This window comes from Centrocercus urophasianus, unplaced genomic scaffold (genome assembly GCF_019232065.1).
Source record: "Centrocercus urophasianus isolate 14NV4802_14NV808 unplaced genomic scaffold, USGS_Curo_1.0 seq_34, whole genome shotgun sequence".
Classification (NCBI taxonomy): Eukaryota; Metazoa; Chordata; class Aves; order Galliformes; family Phasianidae; genus Centrocercus; species Centrocercus urophasianus.
Genome location: NW_024884911.1, coordinates 3,868,854 through 3,886,276, shown reverse-complemented (window position 1 = coordinate 3,886,276; position 17,423 = coordinate 3,868,854). Strand labels below are relative to the sequence as shown.

Sequence of the window (17,423 nt, the reverse complement as noted above, 5' to 3'; positions counted from 1 at the left end):
GGGAGCATTGCCAGCCTGCAGGCTGGATCCATCCACACACATTGCACTCTGCTGGTGTTTGTTTCCCCGGTGCTTGTGGGGAAAAGGCAGGCTACTCACTATCTCTGCTGCCAGCTGCCTCCTCTGTTGCCAGCTGCCTCCTCTGTTCAGCTGTGATCACTGCTCCTCCTTGTATCAAACATTTGAGTTTGACCTCGATCCAAACAAGCAGAGGACAGACATAAAAGAGAAAACACAAATCTACCCCGTGTTTTAACTTGTGTTTTCAACTAATTTAGTGTGGGGTTTTCTCTGTTTGCTTGTGATCTTAGCTGTGTTTAAAGCCTGCTTCTGTCTGCCCCTCAGTTGCCCAGAGGAGCGTAATAGTCCTTGGGACTGCACCGTGTTGTTGCTCTGCTTTGGAGATACCTTTTTGTTTATAAGGGTTGACAACCCTTTACTTCCCAAAGTCTTGCAATAACGATCATACATGCATGGAAGAAGAGCAGGAAGATATCATCTTTAGCTCCAAATGCTTTCATTTCTGCCATGGCTGGAGGCCCAGAGCTATTGATCGAAGAGCAGTCAGCAGGCACAGACCGGGCAGTGCAGGGCTAACAATCAGTGACTGAGGGAGGGCTTCCTGGAAAGGTGCCTTCATGGCATTTGATGGTGTGATTACCCCCAGCTCTCCCTGACCTGTGCCTGGCCTTGAGCCCTCTGATCGGAGCAGTCATGTGGCAGTTTGCTAATCAGGTGACGCCCTGCACAGGCAGCCCGTTGTCAGGGGGAAGAGGAAACCAAGACAGGCCGAGGGAGAGCTTTACGATCATTTCTGTCCTCCCAGCCATGGATAGCAAGCAGAAGCAAGCAGAGAAGGTACAGTATCCTCATGCTGCCATGATTAACTCCCTTCATTTCTTCCCAGCCCCTCTCTTTTAATACTTGAGTAATTCCCCCTTCTCTTGTTTTTAACCCTCCTTCCCCAAACCTTGATCACATGGTTTTTATCGTGTCCTGCAAAGAGCATAGAGCACTTTCTCTGAGGGCTCAGCCCCATGCAGAAAGCTTTGTCACTTTGCAGATTTTTCTTCTTCTCTCTGCTTAACTCCTGGGAGCTGGGAGGTATGGGGGCACTTATTTTCTTACTGCCTTGGAAAGCAAAAGGCACTTTGCATCCTAGACTCCTGTAGAAAAGGATATCACCTGGTGTGATGCTGTCTAAGGCTTTCACTCACCTGTCTGATCCCCAAAGCCTGTTGCCATCACCCACAATTTCCTGAACAGCTCCCAGTGATTCCTCTCCAGAGGTTCCTATAATTTGAACAGCTCCATACTGGTACAACTGAATAGAGGCTGTCCTAATACTGCTGGGGCTTCCACCGACAGGGAGGTTCACCAGCACAAAGAAGCACTGCCCAAAGGCCAACACGGCTAGTCTTTCCCTGACCATCACTTGTGATAGACCATCCCTGGCCAAAGCAGAGGGGTTTTAATCCTGCCTCAGGCTTAGCTTACCTTAACTAAATCTGCCCCCCCTCCCACCTTCCAAAAGCCTAAAGTGTAATTTGTTTTGTTACAGAGCTCTGCTTAATTTTTTGACCTTCTTCTATTGTGTATCCTGAGAAGCAATTACGTGGCTTCTGACTACCTAAGATTAAGTTTCTTTCATGACTTACTTCCCATGGGATGGAAGTTTGACTTGAGAAACATGGAGATACTCAGCTAGAAGGCACCCAGACAGCAGGGATGTGTTATTATCCTTGCAGTGTTTCCTGCACTGAGATAAGAATCAGGATCCTGATTGATCAGATTTCTCTTGCAGCTTTTCTGAACATCTTACAACCATATAGAGATTAGAAATTGCTAGAGCATGCAGTCATAGATGTGCACCTTGCATTGCTTCTTGTGCTCCGTTGCCCTGATGAGATACCTTCCGAATCTGAAGGGGACTCCCAGACCCAAGTTGTTTGTGACCCCATGCACATCAGGGGGAAGTTCTGTCTTGACATTTGCTTTGTGCTTTACAGGCCAGGCCCTATGGCCTGCTGAAGCCAACAGCTTTAGGCAAGATCCCAGGCAGATTTCTACTTCATCAAGAAGCATTGCCCCCTCTCCCCGTGCCGCCACTTCAGCAGACGCTGGATCGCTACCTGCTGACCCTGCAGCCCATCATCAGTGAGGAGGAGCTGAACCACACGCAGGAGCTGGTGGCTGAGTTCCGCAAGCCAGGAGGTGTTGGGGAAAGACTGCAGAAAGGCCTGGAGAGGAGAGCGAGGAAAACAGAGAACTGGGTAGGTTGGGACTCTGGTCCCAGGCTTTGTGTGGGGGGAGAGGCCCTGATGCGTGCCTCTCCAGTGTCCGCTGGGATCTGTGTTCTTATGGCACTGTCTTCATGAGCAGCCTGCTGCTGGCCTTCCTAAGATGTGCACGACCCTCACCAGGGCTTGGGTCACTGCCCCTGGCTGTGGCTGCTGGAGCCCTTAGCTTGTTGACATCACAAAGCTGGCACTAAGGAGTTGAAGGAAACTTCCTTTTTGAGCCCTGCATCAAAAGCCCCTAGTGCTTCACTCCAGTGCCCCTCTACCATAAACAAAACATAAAACCCAAACAGTCTGTTTGCAAAGTGTGGGGCAGAACTGCGGTCAAGGTGTTGAGAGCGTTCAGCTTGGCTTGGGTCAAAAAGCAGCAGATGCTGTGCCTGCATGTTGCCTTTCTCCATGCCAGCTCTCGGACTGGTGGTTGAAGACAGCTTACCTGGAGTATCGCCTGCCAGTTGTGGTTCACTCCAGCCCTGGTGTGGTTTTACCTAAGCAGGATTTTCAGGATCGACAAGGGCAGCTCAGGTAAAGTCCTTTTCTGCCTTCCCTTGGGCTTCAGATGCGATGAGCTACCTCTTTTGGACTGGGGGTGGGTGTTCAGGCTGACTGGGAGTAGTTGGCATGCTATAGCCTGTCCATGCTGTGCAAGAGGGCTATACAGATAAGGAAAGGCTGGTAGGCTGTAAGGAATTCTGGTTATAAGGTGAAGAGTCTGGTGGTTCAGGCACTGAACTCAAAACTTAAGTTTGTCTTTGCTTGACAGCCCTGACTGGAGGCACTGTGAGGATATATCTGACACACTAAAAGCTAGAAGGCAGTAAGACTGTGTGTGCAACTAAAGGAGGCATGAAGACTAGCCTAGGTGTGAAAGTTTGCTAGTTCTGAGGGACAAGGGAACCTGCTGCAGGGACTGTCTCCTGTTTTGTAATTTCATTTATGGGTTAGAAGACCAACAGTCACCAGTCTCTCTCCACGACCAGAACTTTTTGCAGTTCTGCCCTGCCCTTTGTCGTCTGCCAGTGAGCATCAGTGTCCCACAGCTAAAACCAGCCCACCGCTGCCCATCTGCAGCAGATTCTCTTGCTCATTCCTGAACCAGTGACTGGTTCACATCTTCTCTTCCCTCCCTTTAATTTTTAACCACCATTGTAGACGTGTGTTTCAAACTCCATCTGCAAAACGTTAGCATTGACCTTTACACAGGACTACCTCTTCCCCAGTTACTGCTGCTCCCTGCAAATGAGAAGTACCAACCAGGGCAGCACTGCTGCTGTCAGCTGTATCTGCTCCTTGGATACACCTGACCAGCAGTACAGAGGGTGAGCCTTACAAGGACAACACAGAATTACACAAACACCTCTGAAAAGTTTTGCTTGTATTCACTTTTGTGTGGATAGCAGATAAGACTTGGAGAACTACCACTGTTCCAACCCAGGGAACTGAGCAGCCACACGATAATCTGGGCTACCCTTGAAAATACAGTTCAAAGTGTCTATTTTGTGACTGCATAAAGAAGTTTGATGGCGTAGCTTGACACTGAAGCTTCAGAAATCAGAAAGCAAGTTTAGAAAGTGTTCTTTAGTCCTCGGTCTGTCAAAAGAGACTGGAAACAAGTCAGCTAACAAAGCTCTTCCCCTGAAGCTCTAACTCTGCTCCCAGGCTGTTTCCTCTCAGAAATGACTCCCTGACTTCTGTTTCTTGGCTGTTTTACTTCCTCAGATTTTTCAGTAAGGCTGGGAAATTTTCACTGAAAACTACCTTGGAAGACACGTGCTGTGTTTGTTTAACAGCCCTTAGGTTCTTGGAGTCACTTTGATTTTTACTAGGGATGGGGAGGTTGAGCAAATCTGGATGACACTGCATGCAGATGCCAAATGCTGCTACTACTTTAAAGCCTTTGAAGTTCAGCCGACTGCAACCTCTTGTCACAGTGACCTCCTGCCCCTTTCCTCTCATGCATGGTTCAGAGCTCCCAGGTCAGAAAAGGCCAACTTGTCACTCCCAAGCAAAGCAGTTTGATGTGGCTGGTCACTACGAACTGTTTCTGTTGATCCTAGTGAGCACAACACCTCAGTGTCAGTATGCAGCATGCCTGCATTTGTTTCGGATCCTTCATTGCCAAAGGAGTGCTCTTAGGGCTGCATGAGCAGCAGAACATGAAGCAGATAGGAGCTAGATCAGCATTGATGAGTCCTCAATACAGAGATGTACAGCTGCAGCTTAGCTTGAAACTCAGAGCTGGCCTCTGGCCAGGGAAGGGCAGAAGTCCCCTTCATGTTGTTTTAATGCTAAGACTTGGATGGGACAAAAATCATCACACAGCAGTAGAAAATGCTGCTTTTAGAGGGTTATTTATATATTCAGACTACACCCTATCTTGAAAGTTGTCCAGAATTCCCTTGTTATGTAATAATTAAGTGCTAAAGGGCTGGACTATCCAGCAATCTGAAATCACACCCCCAGAGTGCAGGTGCTCTGTGTTGGAATCTCAATTTGTTACATTTGATATTTTTCCAGGTTTGCTGCAAAGATGATCGAGGGCATCCTGGATTTCAAGACCATGATTGACAAGTGAGTTAGCAACTTTTCTGACTTCTCAGGTGTTCCTTACTGTCACAGAGAGGCTGACCCTAGTCAATAAATGTCCCTTCCAAATAAAAAGCTTACAGATAGCAGCACATATTGAAGAGATACTGTAATCAGCATTGCTGCTAGCTGTCAGGGTTACCACTGCTAAAGAACAAATTTACTTTCTTCATGTTCTTTGTTTACCTTAATGCTCTCGTTGGCATGCATACATGTTTAGAGGGATTGAGCCAGACAGTCTTGTGGAGTTACATACTTCTGTTTGCCCACAGAACAAGTTACAGCTCAGGCTGCAGGAATTTGTCTCTCTCCTTTTGGGTTTCTGGTGTTGCTCATCTTCCAGCTAGCCTTAGAGAAACTCGTTCCTCCCCACTCCCTCTCTTCTAAGCACCAACTGAATACACCTTATTTATGTTCCCAAAATAACATCTGCCAACACATAACCAACATCATACCTTCGCATCCAAAGTCAACTAAGGCTCGGGGCCAACCGTGGAAAGGGTAGTGGGAATATACTGCTAAAGTGGTCCATTGAGGCTCACTCTTAGCTGATGAATCATAGCTGGCCCACTAGATTAAAGCTGAAAACTTCCTTCTGCTGTTTTACTGGAAACAATACATCTCCCAGTATTATCAGGCTCTTAATTCAGCTTAGCAGATAGCTAACAGCAGGAATGGGAAAAGATGAGCCTTTTTTATACCATCAGCACACACGGTTAGGTTTTGCTGGAGGTGATAGTGGCTGCGCAGTGGCTGTCCTGTGTCTGTCTTGTGTGAGGAAAGCAGGCCCTCTCACTGCTATATTTTCTCTTCTATACCTGGATATATCTTCAGTGAGACCCTCCCAGTGGAGTACTTGGGTGGGAAGCCCCTCTGCATGAACCAGTACTACCAGATCCTTTCGTCCTGCCGCATTCCTGGGCCCAAGCGGGACTCCATTGTCAACTACGCCAAGGGCAAGAAGCAATCCAGACACATCACAGTGGTTCACAACTTCCAGGTAAGAGCAGCTCCTGGACTTTCAAGGAGGTTTGTTTAGATGCATGTGTCCCTTTCAGTAAGCTGTGCTGCTGGAGAAAATGGAACAGAAACTCTGCCCACAAGGTTTCCCTCAGCAGAGATTCACTCCTGCTTCCTTTATTCCCTTTGGCTTTAGCTGAACAACAGCTGGGATAGACCTGTGCAAGCAAGGGATGAGGCAGAAACCTCTTTTTCTTGTCCCTGCAACCCCTGTCTCTCAAAGCCCAGACTTAGGAGGCTGGGACTCAAGTTGGAAATTGGTCACAAATTCTACCACTGTAGGCAAATCTAGGAAATAGAAAATCCTTGTGTTTTGGCCCTCATTACCACGGCTTTCAACCTTCTTAAAACCTGGACTGTATTTATGTCCTGCAAGGAAAGTAGGACTTGGTTGGTCTGTCAATTCTGAATGCCTTTCAAAGGTCTGCTTTCAAACTTTTGTTCTTTGATCAAGTTCTTTGATCAAGTCTTACTTCTTCAGTGGCTGCTCATTCTTTTGGCAGCTGGATAATTAAGATCTTCTTCCATTTCCTATGTCCTTGTCTGTTCTCATCTTCAGTTCTTTGAGCTGGATGTGTACAACAGTGATGGCAGCCCCCTTACCACCGACCAGCTCTTTATTCAGCTGGAGAAGATCTGGAACACCTCCCTCCAAACAAACAAAGAACCTATTGGAATCCTCACCACCAACCACCGAAACAGCTGGGCAAAAGCTTACAACAACCTTCTGAAAGGTGTGTACAGTCCCTGACGTCCAAGTGCTAACGAACACTACAAATGTTTGAAAACCAACCTCACTGCTGTGCTCTGCTCAATTCTTTCCTTTGGAAAGCTTTTGGAAACATGTACATGAACTTCCCACCCCAAAGCAGCAACCGGATTTCATTGCAAACTGTTGCTTCATCTGTTGTAGAAGGTACATGAGTGAAAGCTGAAGTTTGGTGAATTAGACCCAAAATCCTGGAGTTTGTTGGGTTGTAAGAATTGCAAATCATAGAATGGCTTAAGTTGGAAGGAACCTTACAGATAATCCAGTTCCAACCCCTGCTGTGGGCTGGTTGCCACCCACTACATCAGGCTGCCCAGGACCCATCCAGCCTGAGAACAGGAAGGAACTGTATACATTCATCTTTAACCCAGCTGCTATCACTTTACATCCCTAAATAATACATATTACACTGATGTACCATAGGGATCCAACACTGCTCCTTCAAACCTTCTCTTTCAGTCTCCATTCCAGTCTCTCTCCACTCAAAAGCTTTTCAACTCCCTTTTCTTATTTTTTTTGTTCCTTTTCTCTCCCAGATAAGACCAACAAGGAATCTGTACGTACAATTGAGAAGAGCATTTGCACTGTCTGCCTGGATGCACCGATGCCACGGGTGTCTGAGGACATCTACATGAGTCGTGTGGCCGCTCAGATGCTGCACGGTGGAGGCAGTCGCTGGAACAGTGGGAACCGATGGTTCGACAAAACCCTTCAAGTAAGTGCTGATCTCAAACGATTCTGAATAGATGAGTCTGAGCTTCTTCCTGAGACTGAAAGGGGCCAAGCAATCCAAGAAACCTTTTGCAGGAAAGCTTCTCTAGCACTGAGTGGAGAAACAGAGGAGATAAGCTGTGGAAGCTGACAGCGTGAGATCCTTCAGTTTCCCTTGCTGTCAACTCAACTTGCTTCAGGGACTTTGCATTTCTTTTACTGCCTCTGCCCACACTTACTCAGTGTAGCTGTTCTTTGTGTTCCTTGTAAATCAATTTTCTGCCTGCGGTGAACAATGCCTTGTCTGCTTGGAGGCAGCCCAAACATAGGGAGGTCTGTTTCTTTTATTTTCCCTAGGCTTGTCACTTTTCCAGTTTCTGCTAGAAGCTGCCCAGGTTTTTTTTGTTGCTCTTCCCACTCCCCCCCAGCATCAGCTGCCATCCCACAGCATCCTTCTGGTCAGTTCTCCATTCAATCAAGAACATTCATGAGCAGCTGCTATTTGAGCTTCCCCCTTATTAGTTCACCTATCCTGGCTCACAGATCAAAGCTGTGGTTCTTTAAAAGATTGCCATCTCTGCTGAGGTCTCCACGTTTTCCATTATTTTGTTCCTATTTGGAACTCTTCCTTGATGGGATAAAGCTGAGATGTTTCAGGTAATGCAAAAGTAAGGCTAAGTCAGCATATGGTGATATTATTCCTGTATTACATGTGCAACTGAAAAAATCAAACCCATTGAACTACTCTGTACTGCCAGAGCACACCAATATAGCTGTCAGGCACACTTCTATCTAGTTAGTTTTTCAAAACTCTTAGCAGTAGTATTAGATCTTTCTAGGCCTGCTGAAAGACTTCTGTGTGTTACCTTTGAAGCATGCAGGAATAGGTTCACTGTCCAGTCTGTTCCAGAGCAGTGAGGCACTAACACCTCTCTCTGGATAGCTCGTGCTTCATGTACTAGTCATTTTCCTTCCTGATCTCTCATAGTTCATCATTGCTGAAGATGGCTCCTGTGGTCTGGTATATGAGCACGCTCCCGCAGAAGGTCCACCCATCGTTGCTATTCTGGATCACATTGTGCAATACACGTGAGTCCTGCCTGCTCTACCATTCCTCAGCTTCTGAAATAAGGAAAAGCTGTTATGGCACCTGTTTCCCCGAGACCATGCCTCTTCACTGCTCCACCAAGAATTTATTCTTGAGGAAGGGTATCGTATGCTAATTGGTGATGGCTTTTCTTACATTTATAATGAGAATTGAGCAGGCAAGCTCACGCTGCTTCCATTTTTAGGGAATGTTACTCTTCAGAGTCAACAGGACTTTTGCCTGGTACCTGTTCCTTTTGGGCAGGAGCCACTAAAGAGATTCCACTCATACTCTTCAAAAATCACTGTAATGGCACTGTGAAGAGTTTTTCAGCGCGTGGCAAATCTCCTGTGCACTTCTGCCCCTGCCACTATGTTTAGCTGAGTCTTGTGTCAAAGGGCTGATTAAACATATCATTTCTCTAAGCAGGAAGAAACCCGAGCTGGTAAGATCACCAATGATTCCTTTGCCAATGCCCAAGAAGCTGCGGTTTAACATAACTCCAGAAATCAAGAATGACATAGAGAAGGCAAAACAGAACCTTAACATGTAAGTACAAAGCACTGGAGAGGTTCTGGTGAGTGACTGAAGGTTTAACTCATGTCCCCATTTCAAACACATCAGCCTTCCTTCCCCCACTGCTGCTAGGGAGTTTTTCCAATGACTTACTGGGTCAACATTGAGTCTAGCTGAAAAGCACACTAATGCCACCTGCTAAGAGGAAACTGAAAGGCATGGAAAAGGGGCAATTGTTTATCCATTCCACTTTTGCTAAGAACAAAGCCTCAGCAGATTCAGCTAGGGACACTGGAGTATACACACAGACATAAGCCCATCTAACTCAGTGTAGATTTTTAGCAATGACCAGAAAAAACTCACCTGCATGTCTAATCAAGCCTGACTGTGATGGAGCTGTCAGTCCCTACGTAGATCCAAGCAGCCTGTTCCTTCTCAGCCTCAGGAAAGCCAGGTTCATGCGTTTATGTTTCAAAAACAAGCAGTTGGTGAAGGAACGCTTCCTCTCTCTTTCCTTGCAGCATGGTCCAAGACCTGGATATCAAAGTGATGGTCTTTCATCAATTTGGGAAAGCCTTCCCCAAGTCAGAGAAGATAAGTCCTGATGCTTTCATCCAGCTGGCCTTGCAGCTAGCGTATTACAGGTAAGACCACCAACTCAGGAGGTAGCTTTGCATCCTCCCCACCTTCAGATCAAATACACGAGCTTGACTCTTCCCCATCTCCAGGATGTACGGCCATGCCTGTCCCACGTACGAGAGCGCCTCACTGAGGATGTTCCGTTTGGGCCGCACAGACACCATCCGCTCTGCTTCTGTTGAGTCTCTTAAGTTTGTGCAATCCATGGACAGCCCTGACAAATCGGTGAGGATTTCAGAGGAGTAGCATGAGAGGACTCCATAGCAGGAAATAAGGGAAAGATGCTTATTTGGCTATGTCAGCTTTTTTCAGCTTTGCAGAACTGCACCTGGTATCAAGTTGAGCTAAAATGTATCCTGGAGTATACAGTTACTCACCTTGGATTTAATTTAGCTTTTTTTTGAGTGGATTGAAAGCTAGGGAAACAACAGGTGGATGTTTCTAATACTCCCAAAAGGAATCAACTCCCTTCTAATAGTTTGCTTAGGCACCTTAAGTTTTACTACTGATGGATGGAGAACTCCACTTGAAATAACATAACGCAGCCAAACAACATCATTTTAAAAATAACACTAGTACAGACACACAAGGCAGAAATACCCGTGTCCTACAGGAATGACAGAAAGGAGGTTAGCTGTTCTGTAGAAAAACTTAAGATGTGTGTGTTCCTTTCAGGACCAGGTGAAAACCGACTTGCTGAGGAGAGCTACCCAGGCCCACAGGGAATACACAGATATGGTAAGTGAGCTCTGTGCAACCATCATTGAGGTTTTACACAATAAATGAATAAAAACAAACAAACAAAAAAATCCAAGACCTAAAGAGCTTTGTCTCTGTGGCACAGTGATGTGGCCATTAATGCTACTGCCCGAATGCTTTCTCCTCTTTAACTAGTTGTTTAAGAGCCCCTTGTGATAGGAAAAATCAAAGAGCAAAAAAACTTCTGTTTTCACTGACATGGTTTCTGATTAATGCCACAGCTGCAGGAAAAAACACCTTAAACCAGAGAAAGCCCATTGGCAGGAACTGTAAAGTGGGTTCCACCAGTATGTTTATTTTCACAGTCTTTACAAATGAGACTGACTCACTAAGGGCAATGTCCAGTATTCTAACTCTGTAGATGTATAGATACTTAGAAAGGTTTTTGTTGTTGGTTTGGGGTTTTTTTTTGTGGACTTTCTGTTCGTGTTTTTTTTGACCCAGTGGTGATAGTGTTACTCACTTTGCTGCAAGACAGGTTTTCACCTGCTCTTCCATCCTTACAGGCAATAAGGGGGAATGCAATAGATCGCCACCTCTTGGGCCTGAAGCTTCAAGCTATTGAGGATTTAGTGAGCATGCCTGAACTGTTCATGGACACAGCATATGCTGTTGCAACACACTTCAATCTCTCAACCAGCCAGGTAGGACTCATTTAAGCAAAGATGGAAGTGGTCTATATTTATTACCACTGTTTCTTCCCCACATTTCTCCCTCGTCTCTTCACAATATTTTAAAACTGCTACCAGCCCCAGTAAAACTGCAGATCTAATCTGCAGCTGCCAGGCCTTCTCTACTCCATAAAACACAAGCATAACCAAGGCTGAGATAACCAAAAGCGTTTGGTGCCTACCTGCACATGGTACCAAGTGGAGTTAGGTGCCATCTGCTGTGCTCCGGGTCTTACTGAACAAGTTCTGCTTGTGACTTATTAGAAGCTGATATCAGAGTTTTCTCCTTTGTAGAGCCACAAGAAATCACACTGCTACTACACAGCAGATTCCAAGATGTGTGTGCTGGCAGGGGGAGCTGAGCACAAGGTTCTCCTTAGAGCATTTTCAGGAGTTTCTTCTACTGTTGACATAGTTAGCCTTTGATAGCTGCAATTTTTGCCTGGGTAGTTAGAAGTTTAATCACATTGTCTCCACAGGTCCCAGCAAAGACAGACTGTGTGATGTGTTTTGGTCCCGTGGTTCCAGATGGCTATGGAATCTGTTACAACCCTATGGATGAACATATCAACTTTGCCATTTCAGCATTCAACAGCTGTGCTGAAACAAATGCAGCTCGCATGGCACATTATCTTGAAACAGCACTGCTAGACATGAGGAGCTTGCTCCAATCTACTCCCAAATCCAAACTGTAAGAGGCAAATACGATGTAAAATCCCCCACGAGAGAGGCTGTCTTTCTTGCACTGAAGTTCCCAGTTCCTCAGAAAATGATTGAGGAGACAGCCTGTCCTGACTGGAATCTAGGAGGGCATCATTTGTTTTCAGCAAGACAGAATCTAATATCTACAGATATTAGAGGCAAGAGGGAGACGTTGTCTAAAGCCAAAGCACAACTGAGTGGTCCTCTCCCATCACTGCTAAGTGCACCTTCCTGTCCTCAGAGAGGACTAAAATCTTTTTATGGAACTTACTGTAACAGAACGTAGAGAAAGCACAGTCCTTACCAGTATCTACATCCATTTGGTGAAGAAGGTAGTTCTCCAGGAAAAGCAGGGAATGTTTATGATATGAGGGGACTACTGCAAGACTAAGGCTTTTTCTGGTTTAGGCTTCTGAAGAGAGCAGCATCTTTGCAACTCATCTGAAGAGTTCTTTTACTGCAGCCAAACATCATCATTGAACAAAGGGGAGAAAGAAGTCAGAGCAGATCCTGTCTTGTTAAGAGTGCACTGTACTACCCGTCCCAGGCACCTTATCATTACATACTTTGCAGCCCTGGAAACGTTCCCTTCTTCTATCTTTAAGATGCTGAGATCTTTCCATTGCACTGACCCAACGACAGTATACTACTCACTACAAGCTAAGGCAGCTTTGTTTGCTTTGTTCTGGGCTTTTTGTTCAAGCTTGCTGTTTGTGGGCCCAGCCCTTCATCTTCAGACTGTGTAAAGCTCCCCCTTCAAAGCTTCCACAGAACTTGTCTTGCACAGGTTTTATGAACTTCAGCTTTAGGTACCTTACCTTGCCCTTTATTGAGAGGAGAAGGAGCTGCCTGTGCATTTAGCAGAATAGTTGCTCCACTGTAGTTTTACCTTGCAACTGAGGAAAAGAAACAGATGCTGACCTTCTGTTTACTAGTCAAAGGGCCACATGCCTATTCTCCTTCAGGGCACACATGTTAAATCTAACATGGTTGTATAACTTGCTTTCAGAAACCATATATTTATGCAGAATGTGTTTGGCCTAAGTTGTGGATAAAGAGGAATATTTCTGACCTGGAATTGCAGAATGCACTTCTGGTTTTGGCTCACAGAATTCAAACCTGTTGGCGCCAAAGGAAAAACAGCTGCAGAACATCCCTTCTTACACACTGTTCTGCTTTTAAGAAACACAAACACTTGAAAAGCAGGAAGAAAGCTAAGAATGCTCAGGCACCTTGAGCTGTTTGTCTGCTGTAGCAGCCGTTGTTCCTGCAGTAACAACACTTTTTTTCTGATACTCTTACATTTTCTTCTTACTGCAGTGTTATTCAGATCTGTGCCATCTCTGTTATGTGGAAGATAATCTTGTAACAGTGCTTTCATGTTCAACTGAGACAGTAGAAGATTATACAAAAAACATCTACGTACAATTTTTGCACAGGAACATTTTCTAAGCACTACTTCCAATCAATCTGCCAGAATCTAAGCTCCCTTAATTTTTATTTAGTAAAACTGAGTGGTAATGAAGAATTCTACTGCTTCTACTGCTATTTCAGCAACAGGAATTTAATGTTTAAACTGCACACCCTTCAAGATAAGATGGTTGGGACATCACAGTAAACAAGATGCATTGTAAATCTGATGGCCTGTACTGTTAGAGCAAAACATTTGATCCTAATTGCTACTTTTATGATCACAGATCTGATCAAAGTGCCTTGGTAAACAGACGTGAGGAATTTTGCACTAAATCAGTTTAGAGAAAAATACTGTTCTCATCTGCTTTGAAAAAGACACAAGTCAAAACTGTTGCAGTTTTTTTCTAGAAGGATATTGTTTTAAAGCTTCATACACCTAAATAAACCTTACAATGGAAAATGTAACTGAAACTCACCTGCACAGCCAGTGATTGTATGAACTGCCACCTTCACATCATTTACATGGATTTAGTTGATCTTTTAGAAGAATCCTGAATGGAGTGCGATAGTCTAAGGAAACAGTGGGAGCACCAAAAACCTGTGAACACACATTCCTGCTCTCTTATTCCTCTGCTGTGAGGTAGACTGAAAATTACAAGAGGATAAGCAGTATTATCAGAGAGTGAGCGACTGTAAATACTACATAAAAGACACCTTGCTGAAAGAACAGCTACTTTTATACTCTTTACTTTGAAAAATGTATTTTTTTGTTTGCCAAAGTAATCTTCCCCTCATGCTGGATCAACATCTGTGCTTGGGGGTGAGTTACTTTCCCATCTGCAATGCCTTGAACCACTGATAATACAGCACTGTCATTTCAGTACTTGTAAGCTGCCCCTTTCTCCTTCTGTCTTATGAAAGGAAAGGGCCTTAAATAAAGTGCCTATGAAACATTGAGCAGAAGTAATGCCCTGCTGTGACTCTATCTCAGAAGATGGGACTGATATTTCCTGGCTCTAAATCTAGATATCCCACCAGCTTCAGCAGAGCGCAGCTGTGAGAAGCAGAGTATCACACTGAAAGACAAGGTTCTTAAACCACTTGATGCATCCTTAATGACGTAAGGAGCTGAAATTCAGATGAAAACTTGCTTTCTGATGTGCTTGAAAGGACGCTGAAATCATTACAAGGTTTCTCTTTAAAAAGAAAAACGTACTTTATTGTGCAGGTTCTAAAATGTGATAGTATTCCAATTCATACCTTCAGTTTTTCCAGTGTAAACTTACTGAATACTGTTCTCCTCTCTGTTTTTGATTGTCTGATTGCTTTAGTGAGAGATGTCGATAGTCTTAAAGATGCATTCAGTACGAGAAACAAAACTTCTGGGAAAACTACTGATTTGGAGCAAATAAAGGAACACATAGACTGAGAACATTCAACAAACTCCTGGGGTTTAAGTGCAATTTATGATACAGCCTGGTAGTGTTTGCATGCTTTGCTGGTTAGCTGTATTAAGTTCTGTTTTGATAATGTAATTCATGTCGTGCAGTTTTGAAATGTTCTTCGAATAAACTGAAACACAATAAACAAGTCAGTGCTACAAAAATACTCCAATCTGCTTCAGTACTGCCGAAGTTACAGTCCTGCCCTTACAGGAGAATGTTCACAAGTGGGGACAGCAAGAACAGTGAACCACGATGTTCTGTCACCTTCCTTTTTATTGTCTTAGAATCTCCATCCAGCCCTTGAGTACAGGGGAGGAACTTGAAAGCATCTGCTTGCAAAGCCATGTATTCCAAAGGAGATATTTTTGTTTCAGAAAACTAGTGGCAGGAGACTTCATACAAGTTTAGAGTAAGGCAGAGCTTGAATCTTTTTCCTGCACAGCACCATTTAGTTAAGAAAAATCCATGGGATTGCTAACAAATTTCTACCATCAAATATTGCAAAGACTTCTGGAAAGGTACAGCAAGAGTAGGTGGAAGATGCAGATTACAAACAAATCACAGAACACAGTCTAATACAGTGTCTTATGAGAGCTCTTCTCCCTGTCACACCCCTAAGCATTACTGCAGGAAGCCTGGGTTTGAAGGCAACATGAAGAGGAACAGCTTTGTACCCAGTTCTGCTCTCCATGAGGACATGTAATCCCTTCTCTAGTTCAACTGCTGCTTCCACACAGTTTTGCCAGCTGGCTTTCAGCTTACAAGAAACTGAAGAAGTGCCATCCACTCCTTAAGCACTTTTCAGCCTTTCCCTTAGGGAAGAACCTGCGATCCCCCTTCTGACTTTGTAAGTTCACTTCTAAGTGATGCAAAGGAAAAAATAAAACAGTGAGTCGTAAGTGATTAGTACCAGCTGTCAGACTCATTTGTAAGATACCACTATGTTACAAGGCTTACGTGATGTTCTATCCCAATTTTAATACAGCAAGTCCAATTCCACATTCCCATGAAAGCTGTAGGATGCCTCTTCATTTGGGTGCACCTTCAGAGCTGATCTAGTGCTCAGTCCTTCAGACGGTAAGAGAAACAGGACCGCTCGTGTTATGCAACAAGTTAGAACAGTTCTTAAACCTGACTCAATGCAGCTTAAAAACAATTAGTTCACTACACAGAGCTACCTAAACAGAGAAATTTAAATGGCTTCATTCCTGAACTGAATCAGGATTGCTACTTTCTACTCTACAGTTAATACTCTGGTTGTCCAACAGTTTGTACAGCAGCCAACTCCTGCTCCTTACAAACACACAAACTCCTATGGCAACAGGCACAGATGAAAACTTAAAAAATAAAAAACTACACAAATGTTAAAAATCAAGATGAACAGAAACATCTCACTTCAAGCAGCTTTATAATGCACGAGTCTGTTTAAAGTGAAGATATTAAAACAGGCAGCAAGACTGAGATGTCACAGTCATTTTACCTCTGCTCACATGACTGCATCGAAGGCACACCGATGACCTTTGAGCCAGAAGCTGTCCTTTATCTGTGAAAGTTCAAGTCAATTGTGCTTTGAATAAATATTTCTCTGTACTTGCACTTGAACTGCTGCATTATATACTACAAATATGGAAAGTGTCCATGCACAGCCCTGAAGCACGTTGAGTATAGCCCTTGCCAGGTTAACTCACGGATGGCTGAAGTCGTAGGCATCACCAGCACACACAGATGGCAGGCACACTCCCACAGAGACACAGCACCCAGAGAGCTGACTAGCCAAACAAAGAATCCAACAGAAGAAGGATGGAAAACAAAACTCGTTTGTAGGAGTTTGGTATTCAAGGTTGCTCCTGCTGAACCCCGAGCAACCCACCATAAGAACTGGCAGGAGTAGCTGCTAGAATAATCCACCACTTGAGTTCACAATTGGATTCCAACAGGACTCTTTAAAAATTCACACAGCAGCTGAGCTAGCTATTAGTTGTTCACCTTATTTGTCTACAGTTGTCATTTTGTTCATCTTTAAAATCCTTCTAACAAAAATAATAATAATAATAATAATAAAATAAAAAAAAATAAAATCCAGTGCTTAAGACAGAAACTAGCAACTGAATTTTGTAAGGCTTTGGGCTGACTCTTACTGGAGCATAGCATTGCTTGTAACCAATGGGTTTCTAGTGCTATCAGTAGCACACCCAGTACAACAGACGCTGTACAGATCCCAACAACCCTGAGGTAATAAAAGAATAAAGGAAGAGATGAAATAAACATGAGATACGTATGGTAACCTTGCCACCTAGAAGAGATTCTGAGAAAGACACCCTTGCTAATTACACACCAGGAGCAGCAGTGGAAAAAAGTAATAATAATAATAATAATATCAGTGTATTTCAGTTTTCCTTTGTTTTACACACACACTCCCCTTAACAGAATCCGTGCAGGCTTCCCCACAGAATCATCACTAGTGTTTAAAAAAAAAAAAAAAATTCAAATCTTTAGTACTTTCTGTCTGTACAAAGTGCAGTTGGAATTGATTTTGATCACCAGGCTGGTTGTAGAAAGGGAAGAAACCCTCCTCTCCCTTCTACCTCGGTCACGCCATCTCAGTTCCCCTCCCTCCTGAGAAATGTTTGAAAACTAAAAGCTCTAATTAACCATGACCAACGGGAGATTAGTTTTGTCATCTTCTTCCAAAATGAAAAACCCCCAAACAAAAAAGCAAAACAAAACACACAAGGCCTCTCCCACCCCAAAAACAATTGCTCCATTTAAAAAAAAAAAAAAAAAAAAGTTTTTATTTTTTATTTA

The 17,423-nt window shown here is 44.1% G+C and overlaps 1 long non-coding RNA gene across 1 annotated transcript; it reads right to left on the bottom strand.

The window, feature by feature from the left end:
- Positions 1-3,645: 3,645 nt before the first annotated feature.
- Positions 3,646-17,375, bottom strand: LOC122166846. The gene is made up of 3 exons (XR_006170891.1): positions 9,353-17,375; positions 8,253-8,508; positions 3,646-7,498 (listed from the first exon to the last, which is right to left on the bottom strand). It is a non-coding gene; the product is annotated as an uncharacterized LOC122166846 (long non-coding RNA).
- Positions 17,376-17,423: the final 48 nt, after the last annotated feature.